Below are 17,564 nucleotides of genomic sequence, written 5' to 3'. Positions count from 1 at the left end.
GACATTACTTTTTTGAAACTATGTTCTCTTTTAATTTAATGCTGTCATGGAAGTTTAGCAACATTATTTGCCTCAGTTTACTTCCAGGAGAAGAATAGATGTTTCTATAGCTTTTCTTGAAGCATCGAATGAGTATTAAGTACTACGTGTTTAAGAATCCGTTTCTTAGGCCCCAGCCCGTGTGATGGTGGAAGAAAAGCAATGTACTTGGCCTTCCCAACCATTTCCTTTTTGGTTTTCCTGAGCTACACTATGTGGGGAAGGACTGAGAGAGGGACACGTGGGACAGTTTGCTAACAGCAGAGAGTCACAAGCAAGCAAAAGCTTGGTATAGGGAGGTGGCCAGAGGTCACCCGGAAAGGAGGGAGTAGACAGGGCACCTTTGAGGTTGGGCCGGGCCTTTCTGCTCATTTGCAAGTATCAGGACAAAGACATGGTTAAGGCGCTGATACCCATCACGGTACTTTGTTGCCTTGGGAGACAGAAGAGATTACTTTTTGGATTTTTTTTTTTTTTTTTTTTTTTTTTTTTTGAGACGGAGTCTCACTGTGTCGCCCAGGCTGGAGTACAGTAGCATGATCTTGGCTCACTGCAACCTCTGCCTCCTGGGTTCAAGCGATTCTCCTACCTCAGCCTCCCAAGTAGCTGGGATTATAGGAGCCTGCCACTGCGCCCGGCTAATTTTTGTGTATTTAGTAGAGATGGGGTTTTACCATCTTGACCAGGCTGGTTTTGAACTCCTCACCTCATGATCCACCCGCCTCGGCCTCTCAAAGTGCTGGGATTACAGGCATGAGCCACCGAGCCCCACCAGATTTTCTTTTTAAGATGGGGTATCACTCTGTCACCCAGTCTGGAGTGCAGTGGCATGATCATGGCTCATGGCAGCCTCAAGCTCCTGGGCTCAAGTGATCCTCCCATTTCAGCCTCCTGAGTAGCTGGGACTGCAGGTACATGTCACCACACCTGGCTAATTTTTTTTTCTTTTGTAGAGATGGGATCTCCCTATGTTACCCAAGCTGGTCTCAAACTGCTGGCCTCAAGCAGTATTCCTGCCTCAGTCTCCCAAAATGGTAGGATTACAGGCATGTCTTACGTTTTAGAAATTTAAAATCACGTTGTCACTTGGAAGCCAACCATAAATGGATCTAATAAACCTTAGGAAAAATGTTTTATAAAAAATTAACATCTGAGGTTAGGTGCAGTGGCTCACGCCTATAATCCTATCACTTTGGGAGGCCACGCCAGGCAGATCACTTGAGGTCAGGAGTTTGAAACCAGCCTGGCCAACCTGGTGAAACCCCGTCTCTACTAAAAAAAAAATACAAAAAAATTAGCCGGGCCTGGTGGCAGGCACCTATAATCCCAGCTACTTGGAGGCTGAGGCAAGAGAATCGCTTGAACCCTGGAGGCGGAGCTTGGAGTGTGTTGAGATCGTGCCACTGCATTCCAGCCTGAGCAATAGAGCGAGACTCTGTCTTAGATAAATAAACAAACAAGCAAACAAACATCTGCACTATTACATACAACTTTAGCATTTGAGTGCCTGGATTAGGTCTTCCTGATACAGCATTTAGATCGAGGTGTCCCTTCTATGTCATCAGCTTTCCAAAATCAGTGTTTATGTCTCTCATCTTCGTGGTGGACTGTGGGATGGGACTAGCTCTCAAAGGGAGGAAATGAATAATCAAGGGAAATCACAATTTTTCCACAAATAGTTTATTTTCTTGTCTGTGACTGGTTTTCAGCATCATAGGAAGTACCAGGAGCCAGACTGTCAAAAACTTGGATTAAAATACATACATTTCTTGGCTGGGCACGGTGGCTCACGCCTGTAGTCCCAGCACTTCGGGAGGCCGAGGAGGGCGGATCACCTGAGGTCAGGACTTGGAGACCAGCCTGGCCAACATAGTGAAACCCTGTCTCTACAAAAATGTAAAAATTACCTGGGCATAATGGCAGGTGCCTGTAGTCCCAACTACTAGGGAGGCTGAGGCAGGGGAATCGCTGGAACCCGGGAGGTGGAGGTTGCAGTGAGCCAAGATTGTGCCATTGCACTCCAGCCTGGGTGACAGAGTGAGACTCCATCTCCCAAAAAAAAAAAAAAAAAAGTACATTTCTTGATCTCTAAAATCCTGAAAGATAAACAGGTCACAGTGACTTTTGTCTTTATTAGTGAGGTACTTCCGCTGAATATTGTATCAGTTCATGGAGTAATGGGGGGGTTGTGTTACTCACATTAGATAAGGGCAGGGTGTGGTTGTTGGTCACCACCTCAAAATGATGCTGCTGTGCTGGGACAGAAGATGCAGGTGTGGCCAGCCTTCTTGCTTCCTTGTGATTCACTTCAAGGTGAAGTGAATTTTTACCCACCATGTGTTTGCTCTTGATGGAGGGGATTTTAGGTAAGGTTTTGCCACTGTCTTTGGATCAAGCACTCTAGCCACACTAACATTGTCTAGTCCTCAGCTGGTTCCACCTGTCGCACTGGAGCCCTTTGTCCGATTGTCAAGACCTCCGTGAAGCTACTGCCAAAGGAAAGAGGGAGTGGCTGGGCCTCCTCAGTCTCAGAGTCCCTCCAGTCCAGACTCGGCCACCTGGTCCCTCTCTGAGGTCAGCATGGCCAGAGTGGGAGGTGTAGAAGGTATCCCAGGGCCACTTCTATGATCTCCATCTCCGAGGCAAGCTGCTTCTTGAGGGACTTGGCTTCCATATTTGGGGATCAGTGAGGCTGAGATGGAGAGATTCCATGGGATAGAGCAGAGCCTCCAGGTTTCAGCTCCTCAGGAGTGTACCAAAGAGAAGATATCGAAGGGCTGCTGTATTAGTCTGTTCTCATGTTGCTAATAAAGACGTTCAAGACTGGGTAATTTGTAAAGGAAAGAGGTTTAATGGACTCACAGCTCCACATGGCTGGTGAGGCCTCACAATCATGGCAGAAGGGAAAGGAGAAACAAAGGCACATCTTACGTGGTGGCAGGCAAGAGAGCTTGTGCATGGGAACTCCCATTTATAAAACCATTGGATTTTGTGAGACTTATCCACTACCTTGAGAATAGTATGGGGGAAGCCGCCCCCATGATTCAAATCTCTCCACCTGGCCCCACCCTTGACACTTGGGGATTATTACAGTTGAAGGTGAGACTTGGGTAGGGACACAGCCAAACCATATCAGCTACTTTCTAGGCTGTGATAATAGCAGCACTTATTGAGCACATACTGGGTGTGAGCACCCAGAAGGTAGATGTCACCTTTGGAGGATCTATAGTTTTTTGAGGGAGGCAGCTGGAGAACTGGCAGGACAGTTGGCATTGAAGTCCCACAGCAGCACTTTTAGGGCTCAGAGAAGATTCAGTCGAGGATCAAGGAATGAGCATGGACCTCATGGAAGAGATTATCAGTGTATTCTACCCAACAAGAGGGACATTGTCCAGAAGATTCAAGTGTCTGGTTTTATTCTTGGCATAGTAACCAAAGCATCCAAAGGCAGCTGCAGGGGTTTCTCTGTACATCTCAGAATCCTTGAGCCAATTTGCCATCCATGTCCCCTGCCTCTTGGAGGACAGGATGGTAACTGTCACAGGGTCCTCATAGCAATGTAAAAACATGGTTATTCAGTGACTGGATGAGTGAGAGAAAAGAGAGTGGGGGAAAGCAGCCCTTATTTCTAGAGCTTTGCAGTGGAGCAGCAGAGGCATCCACCTGCCGTATGTACTGTCTGGCCAGCCATTAGGAAATGGCTGTTTGTCTGTCTGTCATCTATCTATTATTTATTTATTAAATTGTGGTCAAAGACACATGAAATGAAACAAAATGTACCATCCAGCCTTTTTTTCTTTCTTTTTTTTTTTTTTTTTTGAGATGGAGTCTCGTTCTGTCGCCCAGGCTGGAGTGCAGTGGCACCATCCAGCCATTTTTAAAGTTTACAGTTCGGTGTCATTAAAGATATTCAGTTGTTGTGCAGCCAGCACTGCCCTCATCTACAGGATTTTTTTTCATCTTCCAAGACTGAAACCCTGTACTCATTAAACAACCACTCCCCCCATTCCCCTCCACCTAGTTCCTGGCAACCACCATTCTCTTTCTATCTATGAATTTAATGACTCTAGATACCTTATATAAGTGGAATCACACAGTGTTTGTCTTTTTTTGTGACTGGCTTATTGCATTTACCATAATGTCCCCAAGGTTCGTGTTATGACGTATGTGAGCGTCTCCTTCCTTTTAAAGGCTGAATAATATTCTCTCGTTTTGTCTATCCATGCATCCGTTGAGGGACAGTTAGGTTGATTCTTCCTCTTGGCTATTGTGAATGTTTCTTTTTTTCTTCTCATTGTTTTGTTCTTTTAGAGACATGTTTTTCTCTCTGTCACCCAGGCCAGAGTGCAGTAGTGTGATTATAGCTCACTGTAACCTTGAACTCCTGGGCTCAAGCCATCCTCCTGCCTCAGGTTCCCAAGTAGCTGGGACTACAGGTGTATGCCACCATACCCAGTGACTAAAAAAAATTTTTTTTTTTTTTTGTAGAATCAGGGTCTTTCCAGGTAGCCCTGGCTGGTCTCGAACCCCTAGCCTCAAGCAATTCTCCTGCCTTGGCCTCCCAAAATGCTGGGATTATAGGCGTGAGCCACTGCACCCAGATGTGAATAATGTTTCTATAAGCATGGGTGTACAAGTATCTCTTTAAGTCCCTGCTTTCCGTTCTTTTGGGTATATATCCAGAATTGGAACTGTTAGATTTTATGGCATTCTATGTTTAATTTTTTTAGGAACCGCCATACTGCTTTTCACAGTGGCTGCACCCTTTTAAGGGGATGTCTCTTGAGCTGCCTCTGTGGCATTAGTCTGGGTAATGTCTTGTCTTTTTTTTTTTTTTTTTTTTCCTTTTTGTGGAGAACGGGGTCTCGCTGTATTACCCAGGCAGGTCTCGAACTCCTGGGCTCAAGCTATCCTCCCGCCTCTGCCTCCCTGAGAGCTGGGATTACAGGCGTGAGCCACCTTACATAGTTACTTAGCTTTTCCTTTTACTTGCCTTTCCTCTGTTAGTTTAAAAAATGCTATTCTCCTTCCTGTGACTCCACTTATGTTTGAATTGTATTGCTTAATATCTGGCCCCTTGGACAGGTTTGGGATGACAAAGGCCATGGATAGACTCATCCACACTAACACAACAGGCCGGAATTCTGAAGCTCTTTCTCCTCTCCTCCAGCCCCTTTAGAAATGTTGAGTTGAGGCTGGGTGTGGTGGCTCACGTCTGTAATCCCAGCACTTTGGGGGGCCGAGGCAGGTGGATGACCTGAGGTCAGGGGTTGGAGACCAGTCTGACCAACATGGCAAAACCCTGTCTCTACTAAAAAATACAAAAATTAGCTGGGCATGGCAGCAGGCACCTGTAATCCCAGCTACTTGGGAGGCTGAGGCAGGAGAATCATTTGAACCCAGGAGGTGGAGGTTGCGAGGAGCCAAAATCGTGCCATTACACTCCAGCCTAGGTGACAGAGCGAGACTTTGAGAAATGTTGAGTTTGTCCCTGGGGCCTCTGGGCAGATGTCCTCTGGGGAAGTCCCAAGCTGCTGCCTCAGAGATGAAGCTAGAACCAAACTGGCCCTACTAGACTGGGAGCTCCTGGCCCAGCTGCTCTGCCTCCCTCAACTCCACCATTCTAATTGTGATTAGTAGGCTCATTTGCATCTAAAAGGAGTAGTTTTCTTATCAACACCATTGAGTGGAGAACCCGTGTGCTCCATTTATATAGAGTGGCCCATTTAAATCAGAGCCTATTAAGCAGTAAAAGTAAATGTGGGTGTTTTACAAATGCAAATATATCATGCAAATAATGTACTTTATACTGAATGATGCCTTGGTTTTCATATGTAAAATTAGAAACTGTGTAGCACAAAGATAATGATAAACACCTTTGCATCTGTTCATGAGATGTATCATAAGCTGTATGCATCGAAAATTGTAGCCGTGGTTTTAAGCAGAATTTTTTCAGTATGTTCTCAAACTTGCATCCCATATTATAAAAAATATACATGTATTTATCTAGTTATTTATCTGTTCCTAAGGAATCAAGAAATCTCAGAAAAGAGGAATCCAAATTACCTTATCTATTACTTACTATTAATGATGAGATTTATAATTTTCTTTCCATTTTTAAAGATTTTTGAGTTTTTATTTGAGATGATGATAGTAGAAGAAGATGTGTTATTATAGGTTAGTTTCTTTGTGAGAGACTTAATTATGTATAAGAGATGTTTTAAAAATCTTGGCCGGGCATGGTGGCTCATTCCTGTAATCCCAGTATTTTGGGAGGCTGAGGGAGGAGGAACTCTTGAGCCTAGGAGTTCAAGACCAGCCTGGACAACATAGCAAGACCCCGTCTCTAAAAAAAAAAAAAAAGCAAAAATTAGCTAGGCATGGTGGCATGCACCTGTAGTCCCAGCTACTCAGGAGACTGAGGTGGGAGGATTGCTTGAGCCTGGGAGGTTAAGGCTGCAGTAAGCTGTGATTGTGCCACTGCACTCCATCCTAGGTGACAGAGTGACAGAGTGAGACCCTGCCTCAAAAAAAAAAAAAGAAAAGAAAATAATCTAGTGTTTGAGATCATTCTGTGTGGGAGGTGCAGGTAGCATTCCCACTGTTTTTCAGAATCACTTAGAATAATGACAGCCATCTTCCACGTGTTGTGAACTTGGCCAAGTTCTATGAGAGGAGTCACTGTTAGCCTCTGCTCACGTGACATCTGCCATGGTAAGGTGAGACACACATACCTGTGGGTTAAAGGTATAAGGCATTAGAATGGGAAGACACTGCAGAGTGCAGTTAATTCCCAGATGAGCTGCACAGAAGGTATTTGCCAGAAGGATTCAGAGGAGGGAGAGGTTGCAGGGTGAGAGTGACCAGATAAGGTGTCCTGGGTACCTGGGATTCAAGCTGAACTTCAAAGGATGAATAAGCTGTGACAGGTGAAGAGAACAAGGGTCTAGGGCATTTCAGGCAGCAGAGGGAGAGACTGGGTTTGCATGGGCCCGAGAAGCCTCTGGGGTGCAGGTGTTCTGGAGACCTGTGCCAGGTGGCATATTGAGAGCAGGAGGGACATGCTGGGAAGGAACAGGAGGGCTTCTGAGGGGCACCAGTACCGATCAGCTCTCACCCTGCCCTGTAAGCATTTGTCACAGGAAGGGCATCCCGATCCTGACTCTAAGAGAGGATTCTTGGAGAGGATCTCACACAAGAAAGAATTCAGGGCGATTCCATAAAGTGTAAGCAACTTTATTAATAAAGTAAAGGAACAAAATGATGGCTACTTCATATACAGAGCAGTCTCGAGGGCTGCTGGCTGCCTATTTTTATGGTTATTTCTTGATGATATGCTGAACAAGGGGTGGATTATTCATGCCTCCCCTTTCTAGACCATATAGGGTAACTTCCTGATGTTGCCATGGCATTTGTAAACTGTCATGGCGCTGTGGGGGTGTAGCAGTGAGGACGACCAGAGGTCCCTTTCATTGCCGTCTTGGTTCGGTGGGTTTCAGCTGGCTTTAATGCAACCTGTTTTATCAGCAAGGGCTTTATGACCTGCATCTTGTGCCGACCTCTTGTCTCATCCTGTGACTCAGAATGCCTTCACCATCTGTGTAGGCGGCCCAGCAGGTCTCAGCCTCATTTTACCCAGCCCCTATTTGTGATGGAGTTGCTGTGGTTCAGATGCCTCTGGCACGTTCACATTTCTGTAACCACCAGACTCTTCGAATGCAGATGCACGTGGAAACTCGGTGTATGAGACACATGAAAAATGAGAGGCTTTGTTGACATTGATACCAGTCCCCCACCCGCGATGGCACTCTGGACACCTCTCCAAGTTGGCAGACCCTGGGGACTGCGCCTGAAGATGCTGTGCTTTGAGAAGGCTGCTGAGGTGTCAGGCAGGGCTGCCTGCTGTGGGGAGGGAGGCTGGAGGCAGGGAGGCCTGTTAGGATTCAGGAGAGGGCGTCTTAACTTGAGCTGACCCCAGTCCTGGGAGTAGAAGCTGAAAGGAAAGGAAAGTGCAGGAGCCCTTGGGAAGAACATGTGGCCCCCGACGGGGACTGGAGGCAGGGACGTAGCTGAGGAAGGTGTCAGAGTCTCCAGAATTTTAAACTAGAGCATTTGCCAGGTGATTACCAAAGGCTGGGTCCGTTTTTTTCTTCTGTTTTTGTTCTTTGAGGAATGCTGAATTAAAGGATAAACTTTACTTCCCTCAACAGACATTTGTGCCAGCCAGGTTCCAAGCACTGCAGTAGGTATTAGGGATGCAGGAAAAGACAGACACAGGTGTCTCGGTGTAGCCCGGAGAGACTGCGAGACTGCGTGTGGGAGGGAGATAGCCACTGTCTGGGGCAACTTGTGCTTTCACCTGCCCCATTCATATGTTGATGTCCTAACTCCCAGTTCCTCAGAATGTGCCCTTCCTTCCAGTGTGCCCGTATTTCCAATAAGGTCCTTGCAGGATATCATTAGTTAAGATGAGGTCACCCTGGTGTGGGTTGGACCCCCGACTCAATGTGATGATGTCCTTAGAAAAGGGGGGAATTTGAAGACAGCTGCACACACAGGGAATGCCGTGTAAAGATGAAGGCAGGGCGATGCTCCTGCAAGCCAGAGAACACCAGCAAAACCAGCAGCTGCGAGGGAGGCCAGGAACAGATTCTCCCCCATAGCCCTCTGAAGGAACCAGCCCTGTGACCCCTTGGTCTTGGAATTCTGCCCTCCAGGACTGTGAGACGAGGAATTTCTGTTGCTTAAACCCCCTAGTCTGTGGCACTTGGTTACGGCAACCCCAGCAAATGAATACAGACACTGATAAATCCTGGGCAGCATGGAGAGCGTGCCCTGGGAGCTGGCAAGCAAGGCAAAGGGGGGAAGCTGCCTTCTGGTTTGAGCAGATATGGGGCAGCTGAAAGCTGATCTGTGCAGAGCCCGCTGGAGATACCCTCCAGCATCTGGAAACAAAATCAGCTGGTGGTGGGGAAGTGGCAAACCCAACCTTTCCATGAACTCTCCTAGGAAAAGAGCATGAGAAGAAAAAGAGGAGAGGGCTAGGACTCTAGGAACGCTCTGATGGTGGGGCTGAGCCTGGGAAGAGAGCTAGCCAACTGTCCAGAAAGAAGAATGGGAGGAGCAGAACCCAGACTAGGAGGGTGTTCTGTAGCTAATGGTGGAAAGGATTTATGAGAGATATTGTCAAAAATATATAACTCAGAAAGAGGCCTCTTTATGTGAGTGCACATGGAAGGTCATGCGGTGTAGAGGGGAGAGAGGCTGAGTGACATCAAGGGCAGTGACCCCTAGTCTTAGTCTGTTTGTGCTGCTGTCACAAACTGGGTAATTTACAAGCAACAGAAATGTATCTCTCGCAATGATGGAGGCTGGGAAGTCTAAGATCAAGGCTGCGGTAGGTTCATTGTCTGGTGAGTGCTGCTTGCAAGATGGGGCCTTGAACGCTGTACCCTCCAGAGGAGAGGAGCACTGTGTCTTCACATGGCAGAAGGCAGGAAAGGAGGGTGACTCCCTCCTTTAAGCCTCTTTATATGGGCATCTAATCCCATTCATGAGGAAGGAGCCCTCCTGGTCTAATCACCTTTTAAAGGTCCTACCTCTTAACACTGTTACCTTGGCAACACATGAATTTTGGAGAGACACATGCAAACCATAACACCTGGGGAATTGGGGGACCCAGGTGACCCCTGGCAGGAAGAGGATTGTGGTGGTGACATAAGGGAGTGGAGGGAGTGGAGGCTGGGCTGTCAGTCCCAGCTCTTGGGATTTGTGAGTACAGGAAAGAATAATGGAAGCCAAAAGGAGGACTAGGACACCAGTTTATGTGTGGCAGTGGTTAAGATAAGAACTGATCAGTCCTGGGAAGGGGGAGGTGAGTAGAGACAAGGGGTAGTGGAGGGAGGAAAGATACTAGAGGAAAAGAAATGTAATAGAGATGTTACTTTGGCAAGTAAGAAGATGCACACGCAGGCAGAAATAATGGAGCCAGCAAACGGAGGTGGAAGGACGGGCATGTCCTTGGTTTAGAAAAGAGGAGGTGACGGTGCCTGCCGAAAGGTGGAGACGGAGGTTTGGGACTTGATGAGTGGAGAAATTGGGGCCAGCGTTCCTGGGTTCTCATTTGGGAGCAGTTTTATCCCCCAGTGGACACACGGCAATAACTGGAGACATTTTTGGTTGTCACATCTGATGAGGTGGTGTCACTGGTGTCTAGTATGGGAGTCCAGGAAGACTGCTGAGCGTCTTACCATCCACAGTGTAGCGTCCCGGGACAAGAATTATCCAATCCAGAATGTCAGTAATGCTAAGGTTAAGAAATCCTGCCGCAGGTCAATAGCAGTTCGCAAACCATGTTCAAGGAATGAAGTCCTAACTTCATGGCAGGCTTTGGGGAGTGTGATGAAACTTCAGTATATTTAAAACAATGCAATAAGGGCCACGGGAAGAGGGCATGAGTGACCAGCGACAGATCTGCATTGCGAGGACAGGACCCTAGGGCATTTAAGCAGAATGGCAGGCTTGCAGGGACTGCTGGAAAGGCTGGAGTGGGCTATCAGCCACCTGGAGTTGTTTTCTGCAGAGTTCCACAGGCCCCCCGGGCGTGGTAGGGTAGGCAAGAGTGTCAGTGGAGGTGTGGCACCCTCTGTGGAAGCCTTTGATAAGTTGAGGAACAGCATGGTGGCCGAGTTTTTGAAGAACAGTAGGATCCTTGCTGGTGACATGGAGACTCGTGCAGAAAGGGTGTTACGGGGCTTTCCTTCTGATGGCATCTCAAGACCAACAACCCCAAGAGAATGCATGGCTGCATTTCTGAAACCCATAACAGAAACGATTCAGAAATCCACACCTTCCGAGAGAGAAACCAAGGGAGTAACATGTTTAGTCATCTCTTGGCTGTCAGCAAAAGCCTCCCTGCCCTTGACTGCATAACTGTGTCCCCCAAATCCGGTCCTTACGTCAGCGAGATGTGTGATGCTGCCACCTTTTCCACTAACAGTCTTAAAGGGCTACAAACACACGCCTTACACGGTGTGGATTGGGTGAGGTCATGTGAACATTTGGAGTGAGTTTCAAGCATACATCAAGGAGCACCACACCATGGGCCTCTTGTGGAGCAGCGCCCACATCAGCGCTTTCTGTTCTATCCTGAGGGCCTGACCTTTCTCCACATCCTCCTCCTCCACCTCCTCCAGGGCCCCCTCCACTTTTTGAGAATGAAGACACAAAAGAAGAGTCCTCTCCTTCATGCTCAGCTTTATTTGCCCGGCTTAACCAAGGAGAAGCCCTAACCCGGCAGAACCAGGGCTCTGGCACGTCACAGATGACCAGAAGGTCTATACAAGAATCCCAGCCTGCAGGCTCACGGAGGGCAAACTGCATCTCTCCCCAGAAGCCACACTCCAAGTCCCACATCTCCCAAACCTCATCCTTCCCAGAAACATGCACCCGTGTTCAAGTTGGAAGGAAGTAAATGGAGAGCAGAGTACCAAGAAGACAGGAATGACCTTGTGATTTCAGAGCCTGAGCTGAAACATGCGGCTTACATTTTCAAATGTGAAAAATCAACTCTCCCGATGAAAGGGAAAGTAAACTCCACTCCAGTGGATAACCGTAAGAAGTTTGGTCAGATGTTTGATGGTGTGGTGGGCATTGTGGAAGCGACCAACCCCAAGGACATTCAAATCCAGGTAATGGGGAGAGTACCAGCAATTTCCACTAGTAAGACCGAAGGTGGCCACACATACCTAACTGGGGGAAGATGCATCAGACAGTGAGATTGTGAGCATCACATCATCCAAAATGAATATACTTATTCGTCAGGGTGGTAATGACGGAGAATTTCCTGTCCCTGAGCAGTTAGACAGCATGGGATGGATCCAAGTTGGTCAGTGAACCTGCAGAAATGATGGGCTAACCTCCCAAGAGACCCAGCCCCCTCACCTGAGTCCCTCCATCAAACAAGCAGCAGTGAAGAGCTGGAAGTTGCAGTAGCACCTACCGCTGTAGTTTTGGCCTCCAGCAACTCCGTGCTATAGACACAGCATCGTTTCTGGTACGCCGTCATGGGCATTTGGAAATAACGTTTCTTCATGATTTGCCTTTGCGCATGTGATTTTAGTTCCACGTGGTGACTTGTGAACATTATGGATTTAAAGAGGAAAAAAAGAAATCTGTTCGCCTCATATTACGAACATAGTAACTGATAGGTAAAAATACTGCACGATTCAGTTTTCCACGTATGTTTAATTGCTTGTTGAAAAAAAGATGTACATGTTTATCTTCTAGACAATTTCAATATGATGTAGTAGTGTGCCCTGAGAAATGTACGATTTTTTTCTTATTATGACCACATGTTCACCTTTGGCAGTGTGGATACGCTGTCAGCAGGAGTACGTATTTCAGCCCACGCTTTTAAAAGATGTAAGAACATTGCATATTAAGGACCAAATTCAGTTTCTTGGTCCTTGAAAGACCTATATTCTTTATAGTTACTAAAAACCAAAAGTATAAATTCTAATTCTTCATCTTATATGTTTTTCTATTGTGTCATTTGAAAACTTCTCTACATAACAGATTTTTATGTCAACAGATTGATGGGAGGAAACAATGTTTTTGCTGTATAATACCTCGCAATGTTGCCCAAAAATCAAGCTCAGTGTCTGTTTTCCAATTTTGAGCATGTTAAATATCAGATGCCTTCTAAATGGTGTCTTTAATGTTTTATTGTAGTCTAATTTTTTATTTTCTGCCTGCCAGACTTGCTAACCAGTCACAAAAATGAACACGAGAAAAGCCATAGATGTATTACTTCTCCTAAAGCCTAAGGAATTATTCCTTTTCTTTCCTTTCCTTTTTTTTTTTTTTTTTTTTTTGAGACGGAATTTCGCTCTGTCACCTAGAGTGGCATGATCTCATCTCACTGCAACCTCTGCCTCCTGGGTTCAAGCGATTCTCATGCCTCAGCCTCCTGAGTAGCTAGGGTTATAGGCGCACACCACCATGACCAACTAATTTTTGTATTTTTAGTACAGACAGGATTTTGCCATGTTGGTCAGGCTGGTCTCAAACTCCTGGTCTCAAGTGATCCACCCACTTGCGCCTCCCAACTGGGATTACAGGCGTGAGCCACCGCACCTGGCCCCATGTGTCTTTCAATGTTAAGAGAAGTTATGATAGTCCTTTGTATCTTTGCAGTATGTAGTGTTGAAAAATCTGCAACTTCTTGGATCACATTTAATGAATTACAATATAATGCTTACGGACCCAGTACAAGTATATATGTACATTTATATTGCCTGTTACAGCCTTTGGAGTATGTCATTTCCTTTTTAAAAATATCTTCTTTATCGATATAGTATTTGGATTATTAATGCTTACATACCAAGGTTTTGCTATAAAAGTTTTGTTCGTGTAATGTTGATAGTAAACATCATTTTTCAACTGTAAACTTATTCTGAAATAAAGTAAAATTCTAATTGTTTAAAAGTAGAATAAAATAAGCACAATAGATCGGGTGCCAGAGCAGCTGCCACCTGTCAGATTCTCATGGGTCCTGGTGGTATTGGGCACATAATAATTATGTGCAGGCTGATAACTTTGAAATCACTTGAGTCTCCGGTTTCAACATCTGGCTAAGTTTACAGAGCAATTCCATTTCTTACCACGATTGGTATATTGCCCTCTGAGGAATCTTGCCACACTCTCAGTTACAGTGTTTGTGGGCCTCGCTGGTTGTGGTCTGATCACTTCAGTCATGCCTTTTCCGTAATTGTCAGCCTCTGAAATGGGCCACTCTTGGTAGGTTTCTACCTGGTCTCTTTTTGTCTCTTTGGATCTTTGCAGAATTCTGCATGGAGTTTTTTTTTTTGTTTGTTTTTTTTTTTTTTTTTTTTTTTTGAGATAGGGTCTTGCTCTGTTGCCCAGGCTGGAGTGCAGTGGTGTGATTAAGGCTCACTGCAGCTCTGGAACTCCTGGGCTCAAGCAATCCACCCACCTCAGCCTCCTGAATAGCTGAGACCACAGGCACATGGCACCACACTGGGCTAATTTTGTTTATTTTTTGTAGAATAAAAAAATGTTATATTTTTAATGTTTCCCAGGCTGGTCTCCAACTCCTGGGCTCAAGTGATCCTCCTGCCTGGACCTCCAAAAGTGCTGAGATGACAGGGGTGAGCCAACAGAGTTATTTTTTTTTTTAGCATTCTTTAGAGTAAGTGACATCTGTGAAGCTGCTTCTTGGATATTTAGTAACTGTTGCTACTTTAGACTGAGAAACATTTGCAATTAGAACATCTCAAAGAATCCTTAAAGAAAAGAGGAAGAGAAAAGTACAGTTACCTCATCTGTCACAGGAATGGAAAAAAGGGCCAAGTTGGGAGAGTTAAGGATGTCTAGTAGGAAGTGCTGGTGCCCAGCTGACAACGGCCACAATGTTGCTGTGTGGCCTTGAGTGTGTCAGTTACCTCTGAACTGGGGTTTGCTTGCAATCAAGACTACCACTGGGGCCAGGCATGGTGGCCCACACCTGTAATCCCAGCACTTTGGGAGGCCAAGGCAGGTGGATCACTTGAGGCCAGGAGTTCGAGACCAGCCTGGCCAATGGCGAAACCATGTCTCTACTAAAAACACAAAAAGTAGCCAGGCATGGTGATGCATGTCTGTAATCTCAGCTACTCGGGAGGCTAAGGCAGGAGAATTGCTTGAACCTGGGAGGCAGAGGTTGAAGTGAGCCCAGATCACACCACTGCACTCCAGCCTGAAAGACAGAGCAAGACAGTGTTTCAAAACCAAAAACAACAAAAAGAAAAACCACCTCTGGGATTTTTGCAGTCTAGAAAGCATTTTTTTTCATACCCACCGTCTCATTTTATTCTCACACACTAGATGCTATCATTTGTCCCGGCTTGCAGGCATGGAATTGAGACTTTGACAAGTTAAAAGACTTTCAGTCTGTGTTTTAAACAAATTTCCTGAGTCCAAATCCTGCGCTCTCTCCACTTCACCCTGGATTAGACCCTGTGGCCACAGAGATCCCTTTTAATTGCCGGGACACTCAAGCTTATTTGGAAGGTTAGAAGTGTCGAGAGCGTCCCCGAGAATCTGAACTTTCATCTGTGCTCCTAGTGGTGCTTCTCGAATAGTGAGTGGTATTTTGTGAAGGTTCCCACACACGTCTCTGTCCAGCCTGCTCTGGTTCCTGGATTCCAAACGCCAGCAACTGACATTCTTCACCCAAAGAGCCCGTTACAGTGTGGCGTAGGTCACATTTGGTTTTCTATTATTTCCTGGTGATTAATCCCCAGTTATAAGGCAAAACAATGGAATTTCAAGGATTATTTGGGGGTGATTCTCCCTTTGTTACAACTACCTTGACTGTTTTATTCCTGGGGAAACGCAGTCTGCTGGTAGATGCCACCCATCTGAAGGGATTGCCATCACAGTCCATCTCCAGCGCTAAGAGTATGATGGGACTCTGTGCTCAGTTACTTAAGAGTAGTGGGTAAGCTCTGGCCTCCATGAGTGCTAAATCAGGATGGGCTGGTCTTGCTACACCCATTTTCTCCCCCCACCCCATCCCTGTTGGTTTGGGCTTTCTGCTTTTTTGTGGCTGTGGACCATTCTGGCAGAGAGCTGAGCACAGGGAACATTCAGATATTCTTCCTTTCTTCCCACCCCAAACACTTTAGGCTTTCATTCACTTCTTCAGAGTCCTTCTTACCATCTCTATCTCTCCATTCTTTCTTCCTCCTCCCCCTCCCTTCTTCCCTGCCTACTCCTCTCCCTCCTCCCCTCCCTACTCATCTCTTTATACATTAACAAAAATTTTTTAGGTTGAAGTGCACAGATCACTTGAGCCCAGGTGTTTGGGACCAGCCTGGGCAACATAGTGAGATCATGTCCTAAAAAAAAAAAAACCTTAGCCAGGCATAGTGGTGTGTGCATGTAGTCCCAACTACTCTGGGGGCTGAGGCAGGAGGATCATTTGAGTCCAGGAGGTGGAGACTACAGTGAACCAAGATTTTGCCACTACACTCCAGCCTGTGTGACAGAGCAAGACCCTACTGCAAAATGGAAAAAAAAAAAATTGTGGTAAAATACATATAATTTACCATCTTAACTATTTTATAAGTATGCAGTTCTGTAATGTTAAGTGCATTTACGTCATTGTACAACCAACCTCCAGAACCCTTTTTGTCTTGTAAAACTGAACCTCTGTACCAATTAAACTCCTTACTCCTCCTTCCCCAAGTCTCTAGCAACCGCCTTTCCATTTTGTGTGTGTGTGAATTTGACTACTCTAGATACCTCTTCTATGTGGAATCAGACAGTATTTGTTTATTTATTCTGACTTATTTCACTTAGCTTGCTTTCAAGGTTCATCTGTGTTATAGCATCCTTTTCTCTTTTTTTTTTTTTTTTTTTTTTTGAGACAGAGTCTCGCTCTGTCACCCAGGCTGGAGTGTAGTGGCGCGATGTTGGCTTATTGCAACTTCCGCCTCCTGGGTTCAAGCAATTCTACCTTAGTCTCCTGAGTAGCTGGAATTACAGGCACGTGCCACCACGCCTGGCTAATATTTGTGTTTTTAGTAGAGACGGGGTTTCACCATGTTGGTCAAGCTGGTCTCGAACTCCTGACCTCGTGATCTGCCCACCTTGGCCTCCCAAAGTGCTGGGATTATAGGCGTGAACCAGTGACGCCTGGCTCTCTTCTCTCTTTTAGAGGTGCTAGTTCACATTTGGCAGGCGAGATCTTAGAAAACAGTCCTTTTCTTAATTTATTTCTCATTGAGATCCACAGAAAGTTCAACTGGTGAATACAGGTGTGGGTCTTGATGGAACCTCCCGGGGTCTCTGTTTATAATCCAGCTGGATCTCACAATGGTTAGGGTTCCTGGGTGTAGAGAGAACACTTGATGGATCACGTCATCTTGCTAAGAGCCACCCTCGGGCTGTCCGACCTGTTGACTCAGGGTATCCCTTTGGGAGCTGGAGGTAGCGTAGCTCAGAGTGTGGGGTCCAGGAATGACTGAGGGCTGAGTCTCTGGCAGCCGCCAGGTATGCTGTTCAGGATGGTATCACTCACCTCTTGGGATTTGCGGGCTCAGCGCTGCTCTTAAGGGTCAGCCGGATCAGTGTTCTCAAATGCCAGGTCGCACTCCACCTTGCTGGCTGGCAAGGTGCTCTTAACCTATTGGTCTGCTTTCTTTGTTGCAAAGTTGGTCTGGCGTATACTGCCGAAGGTCATGGGATTTTTGTTAGCGTGTTATTGAAATGAGACATTTGTGGCACTGGCGTTGTATTGTTTCTGCTAATAGGAGCCTGCGTGTCTTTCACATATGATTAGCCTGATTGCTTTTTCTAGCCTGGGACTTTGTCTTAGAGAGAGTCCTAGCAAAATACCATTCACAGCCTTCTTCCACGGGGAAGGATGACTAAGAGTTTAGTGCTGGAAGAGCAGAAGAGGAAAGCTGGAAGAGTAGAAATGAAATTGGAGCTGTTGATGTGTGTGTTTCTATGGTACA

At 46.1% G+C, this 17,564-nt stretch overlaps 1 protein-coding gene and 1 pseudogene across 9 annotated transcripts in view; both read left to right on the top strand.

Annotated features, from left to right (window-relative positions):
• The window catches only part of FOXN3 (forkhead box N3), a 469,191-nt gene that overhangs the window by 322,638 nt on the left and 128,989 nt on the right, over positions 1-17,564 (top strand). The gene's annotated exons all lie outside the window — the stretch shown is intronic.
• On the top strand, positions 10,552-12,098 carry LOC104678776 (annotated as a pseudogene).

The sequence above is a fragment of the Rhinopithecus roxellana genome, chromosome 5 (assembly GCF_007565055.1).
Source record: "Rhinopithecus roxellana isolate Shanxi Qingling chromosome 5, ASM756505v1, whole genome shotgun sequence".
NCBI lineage: Eukaryota > Metazoa > Chordata > Mammalia > Primates > Cercopithecidae > Rhinopithecus > Rhinopithecus roxellana.
The sequence above is the reverse complement of the archived record's forward strand: the minus strand, read 5'-3'. Positions and strand labels throughout refer to the sequence as shown.